Here is a 23,002-nt window from a genome sequence, read left to right on the forward strand (position 1 = left end):
GAAGATGGCGCGGAGATCGCAGCCGACGCCCCCGGACCCTTGAAGATCATATTTTGAGCATTGGGGCTCGTCTGTGGCCGGCCCACCGGATGCTGCGCCGGCTTCAACGTGTCGGCGCCCAAGCGATCGCTGCCTTGTGGCCATACATGCAGGCTCCACGCACCCCCATTCGGACTGCCGACTGGCTGGAGGTCATGGCTGGCTGTCTTGAGGCCTGGAAGGGTTCCTCGGCCGGGGCTAGAGCGCGCCGAGCCTTGGAATTTGTCAAGGCGTGGTATCCGGGGCTGGACCTGGACCGGCTGGCCACACTCCGGTCAGAGGCCCAGCCGGAGTTGGCAGCCATGGAAGACGCCCTTGTCAAGTGCGCGGCGGCGATCGCCGAGTACACCGACACCAGCATCTTTGTCCCTGAGCGGGCTGAAGACGGTGGGGAGGTACCGCCGGAGTGGTTTGGGATGAACCCAGACTACGGCGAGGACTCGGCGGAGGTGATCGACTCCAGCCTCGAGGAGGAAGACGAGGCAGAGGATGGAAGCGAGACGGAGGCACCGGAAGACGGAGCAGACGGCCAGCCTCAGCTCGACCGCACCTCCAGCGACGAGCCGTGCCCGCCCGAGCCGACTGCCGCCGGAGATGATCAAGCTGAGACCGCCCAGCCGGCCACCCCAACATCCGACACTGCCGTCTCCTCCAATCCTCCGAACCCATCTGCCGCCTCCTACGCTGCCACCTTATCTTTGTTTTATCTTCTTTAATAGTCTTTGAAGAACTTGTTAATTCGCACAATTCCACCCGCGGGGTGTATTTTGAAATTCTGCTCAAAGATTCGGCCAAGGGCCTTTGTTATGTAAATATTCATCCGACTTCTATCTTTTCTTGCTCATTTCTCCTTTGGCTTTTTCCTTTGTCGCCTTCCCTCAGTTGCCGTCTTTGTCAGTCGGACAGCCGCTCTGCGGACTGCTGCTGGATCAAATTCTTGGTTACTTTGGGAAGGCAAGTACTTAGCCGTTTTAGAGTTGTTTAGCAAGTTAGATAGAAGGCGGCAAGCCGACTGCTCAAGAGTCGGTTTGCGAAGAAAAAAGGCTGGAAGCCGGCTTTAAGCTATGTTTATGCTTTGAGTCCTTAGCCATTTTTCATGTGGACGCCCATTCTTCCTTACTCCTGCCCACCAAACAGTCGCTCTGCGAGCTGCGGCTTCTGACAGGAGACGGCTTAGGCGCCACACACTACTTGTCCGGCTGCAGGAAGCATTTCATAGCGCAAGGCGGCAAGTCCCCGGGCCGACTAGTCGAACCCGGTGCCAAGCGGCATAACAAAAAGTAACATACTCGAAGGCATAATTCTTATCATATAGATAAAAGAGGGCAGTCTCCGAGCTCTTCTCGGGGGGGGGGGCGAAGTCTTGGTACTTTTAATACAAAATGTAGCATGGTACATACTGCGTTTAACTGTAAAATTTTCGGAGGAGATTTGCATTCCATGGCCGCTCTGTCTCTTTGCCGGAGTCGTCCCTCTTGCGTGCTCGTGGCTTCTGAGCATCGATTAGGTAGTAGGAGTCATTGCCCAGCACTTTGCTAATGATGAAGGGGCCTTCCCAAGGCGCCGACAGCTTGTGCTGGCCGGCTGTTCGCTGGATCAGTCGGAGCACAAGGTCGCCCTCTTGGAAAGATCTCGGCCTGACCTTCCTGTTGTAGTATCTACGCAGGCTCTGCTGGTAGATGCTGGACCGGCTGAGTGCCAACAGCCGGCCCTCTTCCAGCAGATCGACGCCGTCTTGACGTGTTTCTTCTGCTTCTTCCTCGGTGTACATGGTGACTTGCGGGGAGTCGAACTCTATGTCCGTTGGAATGACGGCTTCAGCAACGTAGACGAGGAAGAAAGGCGTGAAGCCAGTTGACTTGTTTGGAGTTGTGCGCAGACTCCAGAGGATGACTGGCAACTCATCGAGCCAGCAGCCAGCCGAGCGCTCCAGAGGCTCGACTAGTCGGGGCTTGATGCTGGACAGGATGAGGCCGTTTGCTCGCTCCACCTGGCCGTTTGACTGCGGATGGGCGACGGATGCTAGGTCCAGTCGGATGCCCTGTGTCACGGAGAAATGGGCCAAGGCGCCTTTGGCAAAATTCTTGTTGTTGTCGGCGATGATGTTGTGTGGTACGCCTTGCCGAATTGTGATGTCAGAGATGAAAGTCACGGCAGTCAGACCATTCATCTTCTTGATTGGCTTCGCTTCTATCCACTTGGTGAAATTGTCCACCGCGACAAGTAAGTGAGTTAGGCCACCTCGCGCCGTCTTGAATGGTCCCACCATGTCTAGGCCCCAAACTGCGAAGGGCCAGGCAATGGGGATGGTCTTGAGTGTAGAAGCCGGCCGATGCGGCTTGGAGCGGAACTTCTGGCACCCTTTGCATTTTTGGACCAATTCCTTGGCCTCTTCTAAGGCCATTGGCCAGAAGAAACCGTGTCGAAAGGCTTTGGCGACGAGTGCTCTTGAAGCCGCATGGTGGCCGCACTCGCCTTGATGGATGTCTTTGAGAATTGCTTGGCCTTGCTCTGGCTCTACGCAGCGCTGGTAGACATCAGTGACGCTGCGCCTGACCAGCTCTCTATTGACTATGGTGTAGGCTGCCGCTCGGCGTTGTACTTGCCGAGCTGAGGTGTCATCAGTCGGCAGCTCCTTGCTCACCAGGAATTTGAGGTTGGGCTGGGCCCATGAGGGTGCTGCTATTTCTTCGACTGCCAGAACTGCGACTTGGACGAGAGCGGCTGGGCTGGGAGGCGGCGGGCTGGAGTCAGCAACTGCTTGCTGGATTAATGAAGTCCCCGGGCCGTCTGGTGCAGCCCTCGGGCCGAGTTCTGGAGTCTTTGGGCTGGCCGCCATAGTCCCCGGGTCGGGTTCTGCAGTCCCTGGGCCGGCTTCGACTGTGGCGGCTTTGGAGCCATCTGCCAAAATCCTCGTACCGTCTGCCGGAGCTCTGGAGTCGGATCCGATTCTTCGGGAGGAGCCGACACAAAGATGGAGTCTGATTTTGGTGAAGGCTTGACAGACGGCTTGAGGAGGCGCTGAAGGGCGACGCCGGATGGTATTGCTTGGCGGGTGGAGCCGATTCGTGCCAGGGTGTCTGCTTGGTTGTTGTCGTTTCTTGGCACATGGAGGAACTCGCACCCCTCGAAATATCCACTAAGTTGCTGCATGAGGAAATGGTAACTCGCCATGTTTGCATCTTTGGCGTCCCAGTCGCCAGACGACTGCTGGACCACTAAGTCGGAGTCGCCATAACACAGGATCCGGCGAATGCCAAGTTCTTTGGCAAGCCGGAGCCCGTGAATGAGCGCCTCGTATTCGGCGATGTTGTTGGAGGCCGAAAAGTGGATTTGCAGTGCATATTTGAGGTTGTCGCCTTTAGGAGAAGTGAGGACAACGCCGGCTCCCAAGCCGGTGCGCATCTTGGAGCCGTCGAAATGCATCCGCCAATGGGTGGAGTCGGGCACTGGTGGTAGGTACTGGGTCTCGGCCCAGTCGATGAGGAAGTCGGACAGTGCTTGTGACTTGATGGCGGTGCGGGGCTGGTAGTAGATGGTGTAGGGAGCCAACTCTATGGCCCATTTGGCCATTCGGCCAGAAGCATCTCGTCTTCCGATGATCTCGGCAAGTGGGGCCGTGCAGACCACAGTGATTGGATGCTCTTGAAAGTAAGGCTTCAGCTTCTTGGCGGCAAAGTGCACGCCATAGCACATCTTCTGGTAGTGGGAGTAGTTCTGCTTGGAGGACGACAGCACTTCGCTCAGGTAATATACCGGTCTCTGGACAGGTAGTGCCCTGCCTTCCTCCTTGCGTTCCACTACAATGACTATGTTGACTACCCGGCTGGTGGCGGCGATGTACAGGAGCATGGGCTCCTTAGGAGTCAAAGCCGCCAGAATGGGTGGAGTAGTCAACATCATCTTCAACTGGAGAAAGGCTTCATCCGCCTTGTGGTTCCACTCGAAAAAAGTGGTCTTCTTCATGAGCTGGTATAAGGGGAGAGCTTTCTCACCCAGCCGACTGATGAATCGGCTGATGGACGCCAAGCAGCCAGTGAACTTTTGCACGTCCAGCAGTCGGCTGGGTACCTCCATCCTCTCAATGGCCTTGATCTTTACAGGGTTGCACTCTATGCCGCGTTCAAAGACCAGGAAGCCAAGGAGTAGGCCGGCTGGTACTCCGAAGACGCAATTATCAGGGTTGAGCTTGATCTGGAATCGACACAGGTTCTCAAAGGTCTCCTTGAGGTCTTCCAGCAGTGTTCCATGCTTCTCTGTCTTCACCACCACATCGTCCACGTAAACGTGGGTGTTTCTGCCGAGTTGCTTGAGGAGGCACTTCTGCATGCAACGCTGAAAGGTGGCGCCGGCATTCCTCAAGCCGAATGTCATGGTCAGGTAGCAGAAGGCTCCAAACGGTGTGATGGAGGCGGTCTTCAGTCTGTCAGCCGTGTTCAGCTTGATCTGGTGATATCCTGAATATGCATCTAAGAAGCTCAACAGGTCGCATCCGGCTGTGGAGTCTATCACTTGATCAATTCTTGGCAAAGCAAACGGGTCCTTGCGGCAAGCCTTGTTGAGGCTTGTGTAGTCAATACACATTCGCCACTGCTTGTTCTTCTTCAGTACCAGGACCGGGTTGGCTAGCCACTCTGGAAAGAATACTTCCATAATGAATCCGGCTGCTAGGAGTCGGGCTATCTCTTCTCCGACAAGTCTTCTCTTTTCTTCTGATAGGTGGCGCAAGGGCTGCCTTACTGGCTTCACATCAGATCAGACATGTAACTTGTGCTCGGCGAATTCCGTCAGTACACCTGGCATGTATTTGGGGGACCATGCAAAGATGTCCCGAAACTCACGGAGGAAATCGACGAGCTCGCCTTCCTATTTGCTGACGAGGTTTGCGCCTATGACAGCGTACCTCTCTAGGCGCTCCGGGTCCAAGGGTATCTTCTTCGTCTCTTTGGCCGGCTTGAACGAACCCTCAGCCTCCGACTCCTTGGGGTTAGGTGACACCTCTGGCTGCTTGCCGGCCATCACCACAACCCGGTCAAGGAGCCGCTTCTCGGCCGCGATCACCAGGGATTCGGCCAACCGACTACTTTCAGCCGCACAGGCAGACGACTTCCGGTAGTCGCCGGCTACTGTCAGAATCCCCTTGGAACTAGGCATCTTCATCTTGAGGTAGGCGTAGTGGGGGACCGCCATGAACTTGGCCAGGGCGGGTCGGCCAAGTAATGCATGGTATGGGCTCTCGAGATCCACCACCTCAAACTAAACTGACTCTCGGCGGAAGTGATCTTTGTCTCCAAAGAGGACGTCCATCAGGATCTAGCCGATTGGTGAGCAGGAAAGGCCAGGAACAATGCCGTGGAATACAGTCCGGCTGTTCTGAAGCTGTCTTTGCTTGATTCCTAATTTCTCCATGGTGTCCTTGTACAGGATGTTGATGTTGCTGCCTCCGTCTATCAGAACTCACGAGAAACGAGCAGCTCGTCTATCCGTGGCAAAGGTGGCATCCAAGACCAAGGCATAGGAGCGCGGACTCGGCATTACCTCTGGGTGATCAGCTCTGCTCTAGCTGATAGGCTTCTCGGACCAGTGCATGAATTCTGGTATCACTGATGCTACTGCATTCACCTCTTGCTGCCGCAGCCGCCTGCTGCGTCGGTCATCAGCCACGCTGGTAAATACCACATGGGCTCCGTGCTCTTCGGGGTACTCGTCTTGTACTGCGCCGACTGGCCTGACAGCCGGCTGCTGGGGCGGAGGCGGAGGCGGCTGCCTAGAAGGCGGGGAAGGCAGGAGGCCATCTCCTTTGGCGATCCTGGTGAGCCAGTGGCACTTCCAGGTGGTGTGGTTCGACGGCTTCGCGCCGCTATGGAACTTGCAAGGACCATCCAGAGTCTGCTCGTATGAGAAAGCCGGCAACCAGTTGGGCTTGCCGCCTTTCTGCTGCTTGGGTGGAGGTTGCCCTTCCGGCTGCTGGTCTTCGACTATCGCCACCTGTCGGCTGCTGGAAGCCGGCTGTGGGGCCTTGCGCTTGTGGTCGCTCTATTGTAGTCGCCGACTGGCGTCTCCAGCCGGAGTTCTAGGAGCCTGAGGGGCCACTTTGCCAGTCGCACTAACTTGAATCTCCGCCTTCATGGAGGAGTCGGCCGTGGCATACTTGTCTGCTATGATCAGCAGCTCGTCGAGGGTTTCTGGCTCGTCGCAGAGGAGCTTGTGCTTGAGGAGGGTGCCTTCTCTACACCAAGCGGTGAAGTACTCGATAGCCTGCACCTCGTGCACGCCCTCGCAAGAGTTCCGAAGCTCGGCCCAATGCATGAGGTAGTCGTGAGTCGAATCATTGGGGCCTTGCACGCACAAGGAAAGCTGGCGAGGCTTGGGAGGAAGCTTGTACGTGCTTGTGAAGTTGCGAACGAATGCATCGGTGAAGTCGACCCAGCTGTTGATGCTGTGGGGCTTTAGGCTGTTCAGCCATGTCCAGGCCGTGCCTTGGAGCATGAGCATAACATATTTTACGGCAACACGCTTGTTGCCGTTCTCTATGTTGACAGTCGTGGAGTAGTCAACCAGCCAGTCCTCCGGCTTCACGGAGCCGGTGTACTTGGGCGTGTCTCTTGGGAGCGTGAACCCTTTGGGAAAGGGCTCGTCTCGAATGCGGAGCCCGAAACAAGGCGGACCCAACTCATCTTCTTCTTCTAGCGCCAGGGATCGGTGAAGTCGGTCGATCCAGTGGCGGGCGTCGTTTTCTCCGACTCCCTCTCGGTGGCCAAGGCGGTCGCCGAGAGTCGGATGGTCAAGAGGCGGCGGGGAGACTCGCCTTTCCTTGCGAAGAGGAGGAGGCAGACATTTGTCCCGCGTTCCACTGCTCTTGGGCGGCCGTCTTGGTCGCGCTCTATGGTAATGCGAGTCCGACTGCGGCTGACAGCCGGATCCTTGTCTTTTCTTCCACGGGCGCCGTCAGTTGGCGTCCGAGACGTCACGCCTTGGTCTCGGCGTGGAGGCGGGTCGTCGTTTTGTCGCTGCGGCGCCTCTGTGCGGCAGCCGACCTCGTTCTGCGCGGCGGCCGCGTCAAGGAGCCGCTGGACTCGCTCCGTCATTAGGCGGCGCTCTTCACCCTCGAAGTTGTCCAGCTCGTCCTCTGCCGCTTGGGTGGCTCGAATGTTCTCCGCAGGCGTGGCGTATACAGGGCGATTTGCCCCGAATAGGTTGGCGATGGCCACGCCACGCTGCTGGACCGCGCCTAGGCGGTTGGGCCCAGTTGGGGCTGGCGAGCCACCTACAGCACGATCCATCTCACGCTGGTAGGCTTCTAACAAGCGTCTCATGCTAGCCAGCTTCTTCGCGCCTTCAACGAGCTGAAGACGGCGCGCCTCCAGCGTCTCCGCGTCAGCGTCTTCCGGAATGGGCGCGGTCAGGTCTTCAGTGCCGTGCCAAGTGGGTCATGCGCTCCTCCGCCGGAATGCTCATCATGACCGATGACGAGCACCTCTGTGACGGTGCTTCTGTCGCTCTCCACGTGAGGGAGCGGCTTGTCGTAGACCACCACGTTGGTGGGGAACGCGTCGAGCGACGCGGTGTCAGAGTCGACCAGCATCGGGTCGATGGAGCCTATAGACTCCAAGTCCACGGCAGGCTCGCCGGCGACGTGGAGTTGGTCAAGGAGGCCCGTGAGGAGGCTCTCGGGGCCGCCCGTGCCTGCGTCGGATGCAGGCTCATCAGAGAGGCGAACCTCGCCGACAAGATCGGCGAGGCAGCTGGCTGCGCAGGCGATCTCAGCACCGTGCAGTGCGTCGGCGCAAACTCCGTCTGGCGTGCCGGGCTGGCTGCGCTCGCCAAGGAGGAAAAGGGTTCCCGTCCAGAGCAGGTCTCCGGATGACGGTGCACCAGGCCCCATGGTGGGCGCCAAATATCGGGGGTTGGGTGCGACATATGCCAAAGGATGGCTTATCAAGGTGGGAGCAAGTAGAACATCGCCGGTGCCTGGAAACTGGATAAGGCGAAGGCATGCACGCCGGCGAATCTTACCCAGCTTCGGGGCTCTCCGTGGAGATAACACCCCTACTGCTGCTCTGCGGGGTCTCCGCATGATCACTATGGCAAAGTGTGTACACGGTTGCTCCTTGAGCTGTTTCCTAGAGGTAGGAGAAGGCTAGGCTAGCTCTCTCCTTCCTATGTGATCTGGTCTAGTGCTAATGGATTCCAACCCTTTGCATGGGTACCCTGGGGGGTTTATATAGGCCTACCCCCCAGGGGTACAATGGTAATCCGGCTGGACGCGGGCCCAACCATCAGTCTCTCTGGCCGTTGTCTTATCCGCCGACTCCTGGGGCCCGCCGACTGGCTTGCTACGGAGCCGACAGGCCGTGTTCGCCGCGGGCGGGTCTTACCGGCTGCAGATTACTGTAGCCGTGCTTCTAATGACGTGGGCTCGGTCATGGGGTCGTGGCAACAGCTCCGCCGTCTGGCGGGCGATCACTGTTGCCATTCCCTGTCGCGTCTGGTTAATGGCGCGTGGGACCCGTGGGAGGGGCCGGCCGACTCCTGGGGGCCGAGTCCCAACTGGGCCAACTGGTAGCGCTCTCGCCGTCTTCCGTATGCCCGCCGACTAGTGGGACCCGTCGTCCCTGGGTCTTACCGGTAGGCCGTCGTGGGAACAGGATTCCGCCCACTGGGGCTGACGTCAGGGCCGACATGGCAACAGTGTCGCACCGGGCGGAGATCTCCGCGGGTACGGTGTACTGCGGCCACGCCTGCCCTTGGAAAAGGGTGGGAGTGGACCTTACTATGGCCACTCCCCGTCCCGTCCCTCTTTATGAGGACATGGGGGTTGTTGGCGTCGCGGGCCGACTCCCCATGGTCGGCTTCTCTGGAAGTCGCGAGTCAGGAGTCGGCTCATCCTGAAGTCGTCCTCAGGACTCGGCCGCGAGTGGGCAGTCGGCCGCCTTGCCGCCGACAATCAGAAGGCGGCTCTTTGTCCTGGGGTCTTGAGGGGTGCAGCCTGCCTCGATGTCTTGAAAGGTTCAGGGCCTGGGTTAGCCTACCCGTGGCCCATTACTCCGACACTAGTTGATGTGAGACTATCTTCTCCTTTTTGTCTTCTCCACAACCACCATTCTATTCCACCTATAGTGCTATGTCCATGGCTCACGCTCATGTATTGCATGAAAGTTGAAGTTGAGAACATCAAAAGTATGAAACAATTGCTTGGCTTGTCATCGGGGCTGTGCATGATTTAATATTTTGTGCGATGAAGATAGAGCATAGCCAGACTATATGATTTTGTAGGGATTACTTTCTTTGGCCATGTTATTTTTAGAAGACATGATTTCTTAGTTAGTATGCTTGAAGTATTATTATTTTTATGTCAATATTAAACTTTTATCTTGAATCTTTCGGATCTGAACATTCATGCCACAATAAAGAAAAATTACATTGAGAAACATCTTAGGAAGCATTCCACATCAAAAATTCTGTTTTTATCATTTACCTACTCGAGGACGAGGATGAATTAAGCTTGGGGATGCTTGATACGTCTCCAACGTATCTATAATTTTTCATTGTTCCATGCTATTATATATATTGTGTTTTGGATGTTTAATGGGCTTATTTCTACACTTCTATATTATTTTTGGGACTAACCTATTAACCGGAGGCCCAGCCCAAATTGATGTTTTTTGCCTATTTCAGTGTTTTGCAGAAAAAGAATATCAAATGGAGTCCAAATGGAATGAAACCTTCGGGGGTATGATTTTTGGAACAAACGTGATCCAAAGGACTTGGAGTGGACGTCCAGCAATCAATGAGGAGGCCATGAGGCAGGGGGCGCGCCTACCCCCTGGGCGCGCCCTCCACCTCGTGGGCCCCTCGTTGCTCCACCGACCTACTTCTTCCTCCTATATATACCTACGTACCCTGAAATCATCAGAGGGCACCACGAAAACCTAATTCCACCGCAGCAACCTTTTGTACTCATGATATCCCATCTTGGGGCCTTTTCCGGTGCTCCGCCGGAGGGGGCATTGATCATGGAGGGCTTCTACATCAACACCATAGCCCCTCCAATGATGTGTGAGTAGTTTACCTTAGACCTTCGGGTCCATAGTTATTAGCTAGATGGCTTGTTCTCTCTCTTTGGATCTCAATACAAAGTTCTCCTCGATTCTCTTGGAGATCTACTCGATGTAATCTTCTTTTGCGGTGTGTTTGTCGAGATCCGATGAATTGTGGGTTTATGATCAAGATTATCTATGAAAAATATTTGAATCTTCTCCGAATTCTTTTATGTATGGTTGGTTATCTTTGCAAGTCTCTTCGAATTATCAGTTTGTTTTGGCCTACTAGATTAATCTTTCTTGCAATGGGAGAAGTTCTTAGCTTTGGGTTCAATCTTGCGGTGCTCGATCCCAGTGATAGTAGGGGAAACGACACGTATTGTATTGTTGCCATCGAGGATAAAAAGATGGGGTTTATATCATATTGCATGAGTTTATCCCTCTACATCATGTCATCTTACCTAATGCGTTACTCTGTTCTTATGTACTTAATACTCTAGATGCATGTTGGATAGCGGTCGATGTGTGGAGTAATAGTAGTAGATGCAGTCAGGAGTCGGTCTACTTGTCACGGACATGATGCCTATATACATGATCATACTTAGATATTCTCATAATTATTCGCTTTTCTATCAATTGCTCGACAGTAATTTGTTCACCCACCGTAATACTTATGCTATCTTGAGAGAAGCCACTAGTGAAACCTATGGCCCCCGGGTCTATTCTCCATCATATAAGTTTCCAATCTATTTTATTTTTCAATCTTTACTTTCAATCTATATCATAAAAATACCAAAAATATTTATCTTATTATTATCATCTCTATCAGATCTCACTCTTGCAAGTGGTCGTGAATGGATTGACAACCCCTTTATCGTGTTGGTTGCGAGGTTCTTATTTGTTTGTGTAGGTACGAGGTGACTCGCGTGTGTCTCCTACTGGATTGATACCTTGGTTCTCAAAAACCGAGGGAAATACTTACGCTGCTTTGCTGCATCACCCTTTCCTCTTGAAGGGAAAACCAATGCATGCTCAAGAGGTAGCATTGGGCCGCGCACGTTGGGCGTGCTCATGATCACGTCGGGGGCCCCATATGCATGCGGTTGCGCCACGTGTGTTGCCACGCGATGCAGTAACGTGCGGCATGTTGGAGTTACACGCTGCAAATTAGAACTGCCCCTTTAATTCCCCTGACCATTATAACCTTAGTCTCTTCAACCTTTTGTTCGTGCGCCACAACACAACAAGCACACCCACGACTACACATAGAGAGGGGATGTCCGGCGGTGCTGCAATGGAGTTCGCGAGCATAGAGTGGAAACCCACGCGAGGGAGACGGATCGTTCGGTGGTGTACACCATCGACCCGGCCGTGGTGGACGACTACATCAACAACGTTGAGCAGTTGCTTTCTGGAGACAAGTACAAGGTGGTCGGCATCGACCTCCAGTACACCTTCGGTCGTCCCGGCATAGATCAGAAGGTTTCTGTCGCCCTATTGTGTGTGCACCATCATGTCCTCATCTACCACTACTGCATGGCCACAGAGCCTTGCGACCATTTCAACAGGTTTGTCGACAACACTGACTACAAGTTCGCCACGGTGGATACCACCAACGATGTAAAAGCGCTCAGTGTTACGGGGTTGGCCTACAAGAACCTTGTCGAAATCCGTGACCACTACAAGGTCTGGGGCATCACGAAGAAGGACTCGCCTCAGCAATCATCGACCCCTACTATGAAAAGATGAAGCAGGATGCCCAGAGAACAAGTCTCGTATCCTGGCACGGGGCTTGGATGCGGCAACTGGATGAACTTCACCTCAGGTTTGAGGCCAAGAGAGTGTACACATGCTACGAGATGCACAGGCGGATAGTTGACATGAGGAAGTGCCTCGTTACCAAAATTGACGAGCCCAGATCGAGCCACAAGCAGAGCAAGCGTCACAAGAGGTAGATGATGATCAGATGATCATTTATGCTAGTTAATCATGCATGTAATATATAGTTTACTTTATTGTTGGTGTGTGGAAATGTCATGTGTGTAGTAGCCACCTATGTAATTATGCATGTAATAGTTTACTTTGGTGTGTGCAAATGCCAAGGTTGTAGTAGCCACCTATGTAAGTGGGTGTTTAATTTGGTTACGCAAGCATGTCCTTAATTATAAGTGTGTGTGTGTGCGTGTGTGTCTATATATGTATATATATATGTTGTTGTCATGTATGCAATCTCATCGCACAACACACACGTCTTGTTAAGTTGAACCGTTTCTGTTCTCTTATGCCAATGCAAACAGTTCATCTGAGTGAACCACATGCCGTATATCGCACACACCTTGATCTGGCTAACTGTTTCTTTTGTGTTGCCTAATCACAAACAGTTCATCCGACTGAACCGTATGTTGTATATCGCACAAACCTTCATTTGGCTGCCCGTTTCTTTTGTTTTGCCCAATCACAAATAGTTCATCCGAGTGAACCATATGTTGTTTATTGCACATGCCTTCATATGGCTGCTCATTTCTTTTGTTCCTCCTCATCACAAATAGTTAATTGAACTGAACCGTATGCCCTTCATCGCACACGCAACTAAAATCTAAACCGTGTTTGATGCATCCTCCATCACAAATGTTTTGCACCTTTGTTGGCGGTTGTCATACACCACCGTTTGCGATTATTTCATGGCACACAGTTTCTCGAAGGGTCTCTGATCGTAGTGTCGCGTTAGCACCATCCTGCAGTAGTGATTGTAAAGCAAGCTTAATTAGATACTAAGCCGGACATGTTTGTATGAGCCGTCCGGGACTCTTTAAGCCGCCGGGCATCAACCTGTGTATATAAAGGGGTGACCCGGCGGCGGGTTAGGATAAGAAATAACTGATCAAGAACTAGGTCAAGCGTATTCGCTCCCTAGTAATCGAAACCCTAGCAATACAACCTAAAGCAGGAGTAGGCTTTTACCTCCTTGAGAGGGGCCGAACCTGGGTAAAACTCCCTGTGTCCTTTGTACCATTTTAACCACTTCAAGCTAACCTAGGTGTGATGGGTCCACACCTACATCCTTTCGCTAGGGCATCTGCCGTTTTAAGTCCACGACACTTCCTCTTTGGGGAAATACCGACATAGCTTCAAGCCGCATCAAAAGGAATTACTGGCGCCGTTGCCGGGGAGGATCTTCAACATCCACCAGGTTCCTAATCACAAATCTCATCTCCCCGCAATTTACATTATTTGCCATTTGCCTCTCGTTTTCCTCTCCCCCACTTCACAAAAAATTGCCATTTTTATTCGCCCTCTTTTTTGTTCGCCTTTTTCTCGTTAGATCTCATGTTTGCTCATGTTGCCATGTGTCTTCTATTTGCTTGCATCTTCGCTTGCTAAAAATCTATTGATATGGATCCTCATCTACTTGCTAATCTTTTCAAAAGATCCAATTATGATGAACCAATTTCTAATGAATTGAGTTCACGAGATTACCTTTATGAAGTTTTGCTTGACATCCATGAATCTGAAAATTGTGATGAAGTGTTAAACAGAGGAATTTATAAAGTGTTTCATGATAGCCCCTTGAATGAAAAGCATGATTGCTATGATGTTATTGTAAATTCTATTAATGTCAATTGTGTTAGTAATATGCAAAGCCCCAAGCTTGGGGATGCTAATATTGCTATGTCCACTACTTATTGCAATGATCATGATTGGGGTGCTAATGATTCTTATGATCTTAAAATGTTATTTAAACCTCATGATGATTATGCTTGTGATAATATTGAAAGTGGGTTTGTAAAAGAGTCAACTTTAGGTGAAAATAATCCCAAATATTTGGAGAGTGTTCAGTCTTATGAATTTTTTGATGAAAGTGGGCTTGGAGAGGTCATGACTTTATTTGATGATAATCCCACTATTTTGGAAGAGTGTCAATGTCGCATGCATGTGGATCATATAGAGAATATGTTACGTGATAACTATATTGTTGAATTTGAATATTATCCCACATATAATTATTATGAGAGAGAGAAATATGGTTGTAGAAATTTTCATGCTACTAAATTACCTCTCTTCATGTTGAGATTGTCTATGTTTTATTCTTCTTCCTTGCATATGCTAGTCTTTGCTTGTTTTGATAATTTGTTTGCTTATAAAAAGCCTATGCATAGGAAGTATGTTAGACTTAAATGTGTTTTCACATGCTACATTATTCTCTCTTCGTGTTTCAATTATTATTTTTCACATGAGCATCATTGAAATTTTATGCCTAGCTAGGCGCGTGCAACAATAATGCTTGTTTGGAGGCAACCCAATGAATAAAATTTATTTTTGCTTTTTTATTTCTGTTGTTGAGTGTTAGAACAATTATGAAACTATTATGATTCTGTTTTTTGTGTTTTAATTAGTTTTTGTGCCAAGTAAAAGCCTTTAGGATCTTCTTGGGTGATAATTGTTTGATCTTGCTGAAAAACAGAAACTTTTGCGCTCATGAAAACAATTCTCGTTTTTAACCAGAGCATGATAAAATACCAATTCCTTTTGAAGAACATTAATAGAAAAATTGCTCAGTCTTTCCTAAGTTCTCAAGATTTTTGGAGTTACAGAAGTATTCGAAATATCCAGATTACTACAGACTGTTCTGTTTTTGACAGATTCTGTTTTCTTTGCGTTGTGCTTGTTTTGATAATTCTATGGTTTTCTTTGATGAAATTTTTCCATAGAAAAGTTGGAATACAGTATATATACTGCAAGAATAAAATATTAATTGGTTTTCTACAGTACTTATAGTAGTGATTTGTTTTCTTATACTAACGGATCTCACGAAGGTTTTGTTGAGTTTTGTGTGATTGAAGTTTTCAAGTTTTGGGTTATCTTACGATGGATGAAGGAATAAGGAGTAAGAAGAGCCTAAGCTTGGGGATGCCCATGGCACCCCAACTTATTATCCAAAGAGAAGCAAGCAACTAAGCTTGGGGATGCCCCGAGTGGCATCCCCTCTTTCTTCTAACGACCATCGGTATTTTACTCGAAGCTATGTTTTTATTCGTCACATGCTATGTGTTTTGCTTAGAGCGTCTTGTATGATATGAGTATTTGTTTGTTTTGTTTTGTGTTTTTAGTATTGATTCCTTGCTGGACACACCTATTTGGGATAGCCAAAATTATGCCATGACTTGTTAGAATTGCTCTCTATGCTTCACTTAAATTTTTTATGAGCTATGGATTTGCTCTAGTGCTTCACTTATATCGTTTTGAGCACGGTGTGCTTTAGTATTTTTGAAGAAATGCTCTCTTGCTTCACTTAGATTTATTTGAGAGTTAGTAAAATTTTCAAGAAATTCTCTCTTGCTTCACTTAAATTAATTTGAGAGAAAGAAATATTATGCTCATGATCTTCACTTATATTTGTTTGAGCTTATCAAAAGCAACACACGAAAGTTAGTTCCAAAGTGATAGATATCCAAGAGGGATATAATAAAAACTTTCATGAAGATCATTGGACAAAATAAACTTGATTCTTAGTAACAGTTTTGAGATATGATGATGTGATATGTGAGTCATATTGATGAGTAATTATGCTTTAGAAAGAATATTGGTCTTAAGGTTTGTGATTCCCTATGCAAGCACGAAAGTCAATAGTTATGCAGTGAAATTACATCCTACTTGTGGTGCATTATTCAGTGTTAATTATGCTTAATGCTCTCTTATGAGATCATTCCTTTCTTGGTTGGTCGCTTCTCAATCTTTTGCTAGCCTTCACTTTGCAGTAAGTATGATCACTATTTGTGCATCCAAAATTCTTTAAACCAGTTTTTGCCACATGAGTCCACTATACCTACCTATATGAGGTATTCTTTTGCCGTACTAAGCAAATTTTTATGTGCCATCTCTAATATTCAAAATAAATTTCTCTTTTGTGTGCTCATACCGCTCGCGAGGCGGTGATACGTCTCCGTCGTATCTATAATTTTTGATTGTTTCATGCCAATATTATTCAACTTTTACATACTTTTGGCAACTTTTTATATGATATATTTGGACTAACTTACTTATTTTGTGCCAAGTGCCAGTTCTTGTTTAATGCATGTTTTTGTTTCACAGAAAATCCATATCAAACAAAGTCCAAACATGATAAAAATTTACGAAGAATTATTTTGGAATATATATGATTTTTGGGAGTTGGAATCACCGCAAATGGAGGCCCACACAACCCACAAGACATCAGGGTGCGCCAGAGGCCCCTGGCGCGTGGTGGTGGGTTGTGCCCTCCTCGAACGTCGGTTGGAGATCTACTTCGGGTGCAAGGAAGCTTATATACAGAAAAAATCGTGATAAAATCTCAGCGCAATCGGAGTTACGGATCTCCCGTAATATAAGAAATGGTTTTCGGCCAGATCTGAAAAACGCAAAAAAGAAGAGAACAGAGAGGGGGATCCAATCTCGGAGGGCTCCCGCCCCTCCACCACCATGGAGACCTTGGACCAGAGGGGGGACTCTCCTCCCATCTAGGGGGAGGCCAAGGAAGAAGAAGAAGGGGGACTCTCTCCCGCTTGCTTCCGGTGGCGCCGAAGCGCCGCCGGGGCAACGATCGGGACGACGATCTACATCAACAATCTTGCTATTGTCAACACAAACTTTCTCCCCCTCTATGCAGCGGTGTGACACCTCTTCTACCTACTGTAATCTGTACTTAAACATGGTGCTCAACTCCATATATTATTTCCAAATGATCTATGGTTATCCTATGATGTTTGACTAGATCTGTTTTGTTCTATGGATTAATCGTGATCTTGGTTGGTATGATTGTATATTTTATTTTTTGTGCTGTCCTACAGTGCCCTCCGTTCTCACGCAAACGTGAGGGGCCCCACTGTAGGGTGTTGCAATATGTTCACGGTTCGCTTATGGTGGGTTTCGAGAGTGACAGAAGCTTAAACCCGAGTAAGTGGGGTATGACGTATGGGAGTAAAGATGACTTGATACTTAATGCTATGATTGGGTTTCACGACCTTAATGATCTTTAGTAGTTGCAGATGCTTGCTAGGGGTCCAATCATAAGTGCATATGATCCACGTATAGAAAGTATGTTAGCTCATGCCTTTCCCTCATATAAAATTACAAGAATGATTACCTGTACTTGCTATCGATTGCCTAGGGACAAATACCTTTCTTGTTGACACAAACCCTTTTACTAAACACATAACTTTTATTATCTTGCAAAATACCTCTAGTTTTATTCTTGCAAAGTAGTTCTAGGATCACACCTACAAAATAGTTTCATACTTGTTTTCGGTAAAGCAAACGTCAAGTGTGCGTAGAGTTGTATCAGTGGTCGATAGAACTTGAGGGAATATTTGTTCTACCTTTAGCTCCTCATTGGGTTCTACACTCTTATTTATCGAAGAAGGATACAAACGATCCCCTATACTTGTGGGTTGTCAAGACCTTTTTCTGGCGCCATCGCCGGGGAGTTATAGCGTGGGGTGAATATTCTTGTGTGTGCTTGTTTGCTTTATCACCAAGTAGTTTTCGTTTCCCGTTCTAAGTTGTTCTCTATCTTTAGTTATGGATATGGAACACGAAACACAAAAAAATAGTTGTACCTGTTACTCATGGAAATGGGGAACCTCCTAAAACCCTAGATGCTTGTTATGTGAAAGATATTATGCACTACTTTGATAATCCTGAGAAAACCCCATTCAACTCTATAATGGGAGTAATGTTGGATCGACGTGAATACTTTAGGGATTATCGCTTGACACAAAAAGGGAAATTGTTATGGGATCAAATTCATATATTGAAGTGGTATGCTTGGAATCTATGCTCTAGATATGATTATACATGTTGCTCTAGGATGAATGCTCCACATCATCCATTTTCATGCAAATTTAGTGATAATGAAACCTTAGCTTCTTATGCTAATGGTATATATGATAATTATGATGTGGAACGAATAGAAGAATTTGTTGCCTTTAAGGATGCATATGAAATTTAATCTTTGTTTGAAAAGTTTGAAGATTTTGATGATTTAGTTTATAGACATGAAAATCTTGCTATCCTTAAATATTGCTATGATAATTATAAATAAAATTACGATACTGATGTATTTATTGAGAATAACTCCGCTATCCAAGAAGAGAATAATATCTTGTAGGAGTCTATGGAAGAAGGAAGTCATGAAACTGCGAGCCCATTGGATGAAGAACATGATGAGGAGAGCGAAGAACAAACAGAGGAAGAGCGGATTAGCTACCCGTGCTCACCTTCTAATGATATTAACTCTTCAACTCATACATTATTTAATCCCCCTTCATTCTTACCGAAGGATGAATGCTACCATAATTGCTATGACCCCTTGGTTCATTTGAAATATCCCTTTTAGATGAACTTGATGCTTGTGGTCAAGACACCAATATGAGTTATGCTTATGGAGATGAACTTTCTATAGTTCCTTATATTAAGAATGACATAGTTGCTATTGCACCCACACATGATAGTCCTATTATCTTTTTGAATTCTCCCAACTACACTATATCGGAGAAGTTTGCTCTTGTTAAGGATTATATTGATGGGTTGCCTTTTACCATTGCACATGATGATTTTGATGAATATAATATGCATGTGCTTGCTGCTCCTACTTGCAATTATTATGAGAGAGGAGCTATATCTCCGCCTCTTTATGTTTCTAACATGATAAAATTGCAAGAAACTATTTATGCTGTGTATTGGCCTTTACTTGATGTGCATGAATTGTTCTTGTATGACATGCCGATGCATAGGAAGAGAGTTAGACTTCGTCATTGCTTGATATATGTTGCTTTGTGCTCACTACTAAATGCCAAATCATTGCTAATTAAAATTGGCTTCGATATACCTTGGGATCCGGGTGGATCCATTACTTGAGCACTTTATGCCTAGCTTAATGGCTTTAAAGAAAGCGCTGCTAGGGAGACAACCCAGAAGTTTTAGAGAGTCATTTATTTCTTTTGAGTGCTTTTATAAAGTTTAAAAACAAAATATAGAGGGGAACTTAAAACTTCACAAAAAGAAAAGTGAAAGTGAGATAGACGAGCACCGTGGAAGTGGGAGCTAGCCTTGAACTTTGTTCATGCCCATCGAAACTGTGTGAATCTTAATTACATAAACTTTTTTCAACAAAAAGAATTATCCCCTTGTACAATTCCATTGTATTATAAAAATAATGTGCCAAGGTTTGACTTTAGGATGATTAAATTGCTTGTTGGTTTGTGCGGTGCAAAACAGAAACTTTGGCTGTAGTTCGTGATTTTACATTTTTTACTGGAACGTCAAACAGTTCTGAAACTTTTTGCAATGTCATTATATACAAAAAATTTATTTTGTCCTAATTGTTTAGAATTTTTTGAGTTACAGAAGTATGGTGGATGTTCAAATCTTTACAGACTGTCATGTTTTCACAGATTGCTGTTATAGCTTCATTATTTGTGTATGTTTGAATTCTAGTTGAAGCCTCCTTGACTTGGGGCCATATAATTGTGATATAATACAGTGGGTAATGATTGTATATAATTATACAATAATGTTACAATAGTACATGATGAGATTTCATTGCCATATTCACTAACCTCGCCACTAAAAGTTCCACTACTAGGGAAAACCTTATACACAGAACTTTAGCAGTAGCGCTTGTTAAAATCCGCGCTACAGCTACACAACAGTAGCGCGTGCAGAATAACCGCGCTGCAGATACATATATAGCGGTAGCGTGTCCCATGGTAAAAGCGCTACTACTAAAATTCCCACCACTAAGACGATAGGCTATACATAGTAGTAGCAGATAACCCACAAGTATAGGGGATCAATTGTAGCCTCTTTCGATAAGTAAGAGTGTCGAACCCAACGAGGAGCTAAAGGAAGAACAAATATTCCCTCAAGTTCTATCGACCACCGATACAACTCTACGCACGCTTGAAGTTCGCTTTACCTAGAACCAGTATGAAACTAGAAGTACTTTGTAGGTGTTGTTGGATAGGTTTGCAAGATAATAAAGAGCAAGTAAATAAAAAGTAGGGGCTATTTAGATAAAGACACAACTAAGTTAGGTTTAGTAGAGAGTTTGTTGTTACGATAAAGTTATTTGTCCCCAGGCAATCGATAACTAGACCGGTAATCATTATTGCCATTTTATTTGAGGGAGAGGCATAAGCTAACATACTTTCTCTACTTGGATCATATGCACTTATGATTGGAACTATAGCAAGCATCCGCAACTACTAAAGATCATTAAGGTAAAACCCAACCATAGCATTAAAGCATCAAGTCCTCTTTATCCCATACGCAAACAACCTACTTACTCGGGTATGTGCTTCTGTTCACTCACGCAACCCACCGTAAGAAAATCATAAACATATTGCAACACCCTACAGCGAGAATCCCTCACGCTTGCGTGACACGGAGAGCACCATAGGACAGCACCAATAATAAAACATGCAACTCAAACCAATCTTGATCATCAAATAGCCATTAGGACAAAACGGATCTACTCAAACATCGTAGGATAGCCATACATCATTGGGAAATAATATATAGCGTTGAGCACTATGTTTAAGTAGAGATTACAGCGGGTAAGAGATAGGTTACACCGCTGCAAAGAGGGGGGAAGAGTTGGTGGTGAAGGCGGCGAAGTTGTTGGTGAAGATGACGGTGATGATGATGGCCCCCGGTGGCACTCCGGCGCCACCGGAAACAAGGGGGAGAGGCCCCCCCTTCTTCTTCTTCTTATTCCTTGACCTCCTCCTTAGATGGGAGAAGGGTTTCCCCTTTGGTCCTTGGCCTCCATGGCATGGGAGGGGCGAGAGCCCCTCCGAGATTGGATCTGTCTCTCCGTCTCTCTCTGTTTATGCGTTCTCTCCTGGCTCTGTTTCAGCGTTTCATGTATATATGGAGATCCGTAACTCCGATTGGCCTGAAACCTTCGCCGTGATTTTTTTTCCGAAAATTAGCTTTCTTGCGGCAAAAGAAGAGCGTCAACCGCCTTACAGGTGGGTCACGAGGGTCAGGGGCGCGCCCTAGGGGGGGCGCCCCCTACCTCGTGCCCACCTCGGACACTGGTTCGTGTTGATTTTTCTTCCAGATTTTCCAAATATTCCGAAAAGTATCTCCGTCCGTTTTTATCCTGTTTGGACTCCGTTTGATATGGATATTCCACGAAACTAAAAACATGCAACAGACAGGAACTGGCACTGGGAACTGGATCAATATGTTAGTCCCAAAAATAGTATAAAATGTTGCCAAAAAGTATATGGAAGTTGTAGAATATTGGCATGGAACAATCAAAAATTATAGATACAACGGAGACGTATCGGCATCCCCAAGCTTAATTCCTGCTCGTCCTCGAGTAGGTAAATGATAAAAAAGATAATTTTTGATGTGGAATGCTACCTAGCATAATCTTGATCATATGTCTAATCATGGCATGAATATTAAGACACGAGTGATTCAAAGCAATAGTCTATCATTTGACATTAAAACAATAATACTTCAAGCCTACTAATAAAGCAATCATGTCTTTTCAAAATAACATGGCCAAAGAAAGTTATCCCTACAAAATCATATAGTCTAGCTATGCTCCATCTTCACCACACAAAATATTCACATCATGCAAAACCCCGATGACAAGCCAAGCAATTGTTTCATACTTTTGACGTTGTCAAACCTTTTCAACTTTCACACAATACATGAGCATGAGCCATGGATATAGCACTATAGGTGGAATATAATATGATGGTGGAGAAGACAAAAAGGAGAAGATAGTCTCACATCAACTAGGCGTATCAACAGGCTATGGAGATGCCCATCAATCGATATCAATATGAGTGGTTAGGGATTTCCATGCAACAGATGCACTAGAGCTATAAGTATATGAAAGCTCCAACTGAAACTAAGTGGGTGTGCATCCAACTTGCTTGATCATGAAGACCTCGGGCATTTGAGGAAGCCCATCATCGCAATATACAAGCCAAGTTCAATAATGAAAATTCCCACTAGTATATGAAAGTGATAATTCAAGAGACTCTCTATATGAAGAACATGGTGCTACTTTGAAGCACAAGTGTGGAAAAAGGATAGTAGCACTGCCCCTTCTCTCTTTTTCTCTCATTTTTTTTATTTTTTTATTTTTTGGTGGGCTTCTTTGGCCTCTTTTCTTTATTTTTAAAGTCCGGAGTCTCATCCCGACTTGTGGGGGAATCATAGTCTCCATCATCCTTTCCTCACTAGGCAATGCTCTAATAATGATGATCATCACACTTTTATTTACTTACAACTCGATATTACAACTCGATATCTAGAACAAGGATATGACTCTGTATGAATGCCTCCGGTGGTGTACCGGGATGTGCAATGATCTAGCGTAGCAATGACATCAAAAAAGGGACAAGCCATGAAAACATCATGCTAGCTATCTTACGATCATGCAAAGCAATATGACAATGATGCTCAAGTCATGTATATGATGATGATGGAAGTTGCATGGCAATATATCTCGGAATGGCTATGGAAATGCCATGATAGGTAGGTATGGTGGCTGTTTTGAGGAAGGTATATGGTGGGTTTATGGTACCGGCGAAAGTTGCGCGGTACTAGAGAGGCTAGCAATGGTGGAAGGGTGAGAGTGCGTATAATCCATGGACTCAACATTAGTCATAAAGAACTCACATACTTATTGCAAAAATCTATTAGTCATTTAAACAAAGTACTACGCGCATGCTCCTAGGCCGATAGATTGGTAGGAAAAGACCATCGCTCGTCCCCGACCGCCACTCATAAAGAAGACAATCAATAAATAAATCATGCTCCGACTTCATCACATAACGGTTCACCATATGTGCATGCTACGGGAATCACAAACTTCAACAAAAGTATTTCTACTAATCCACAACTACCAACTAGCA

This window comes from Triticum dicoccoides, chromosome 2A (assembly GCF_002162155.2).
Source record: "Triticum dicoccoides isolate Atlit2015 ecotype Zavitan chromosome 2A, WEW_v2.0, whole genome shotgun sequence".
NCBI classification, from domain to species: Eukaryota; Viridiplantae; Streptophyta; class Magnoliopsida; order Poales; family Poaceae; genus Triticum; species Triticum dicoccoides.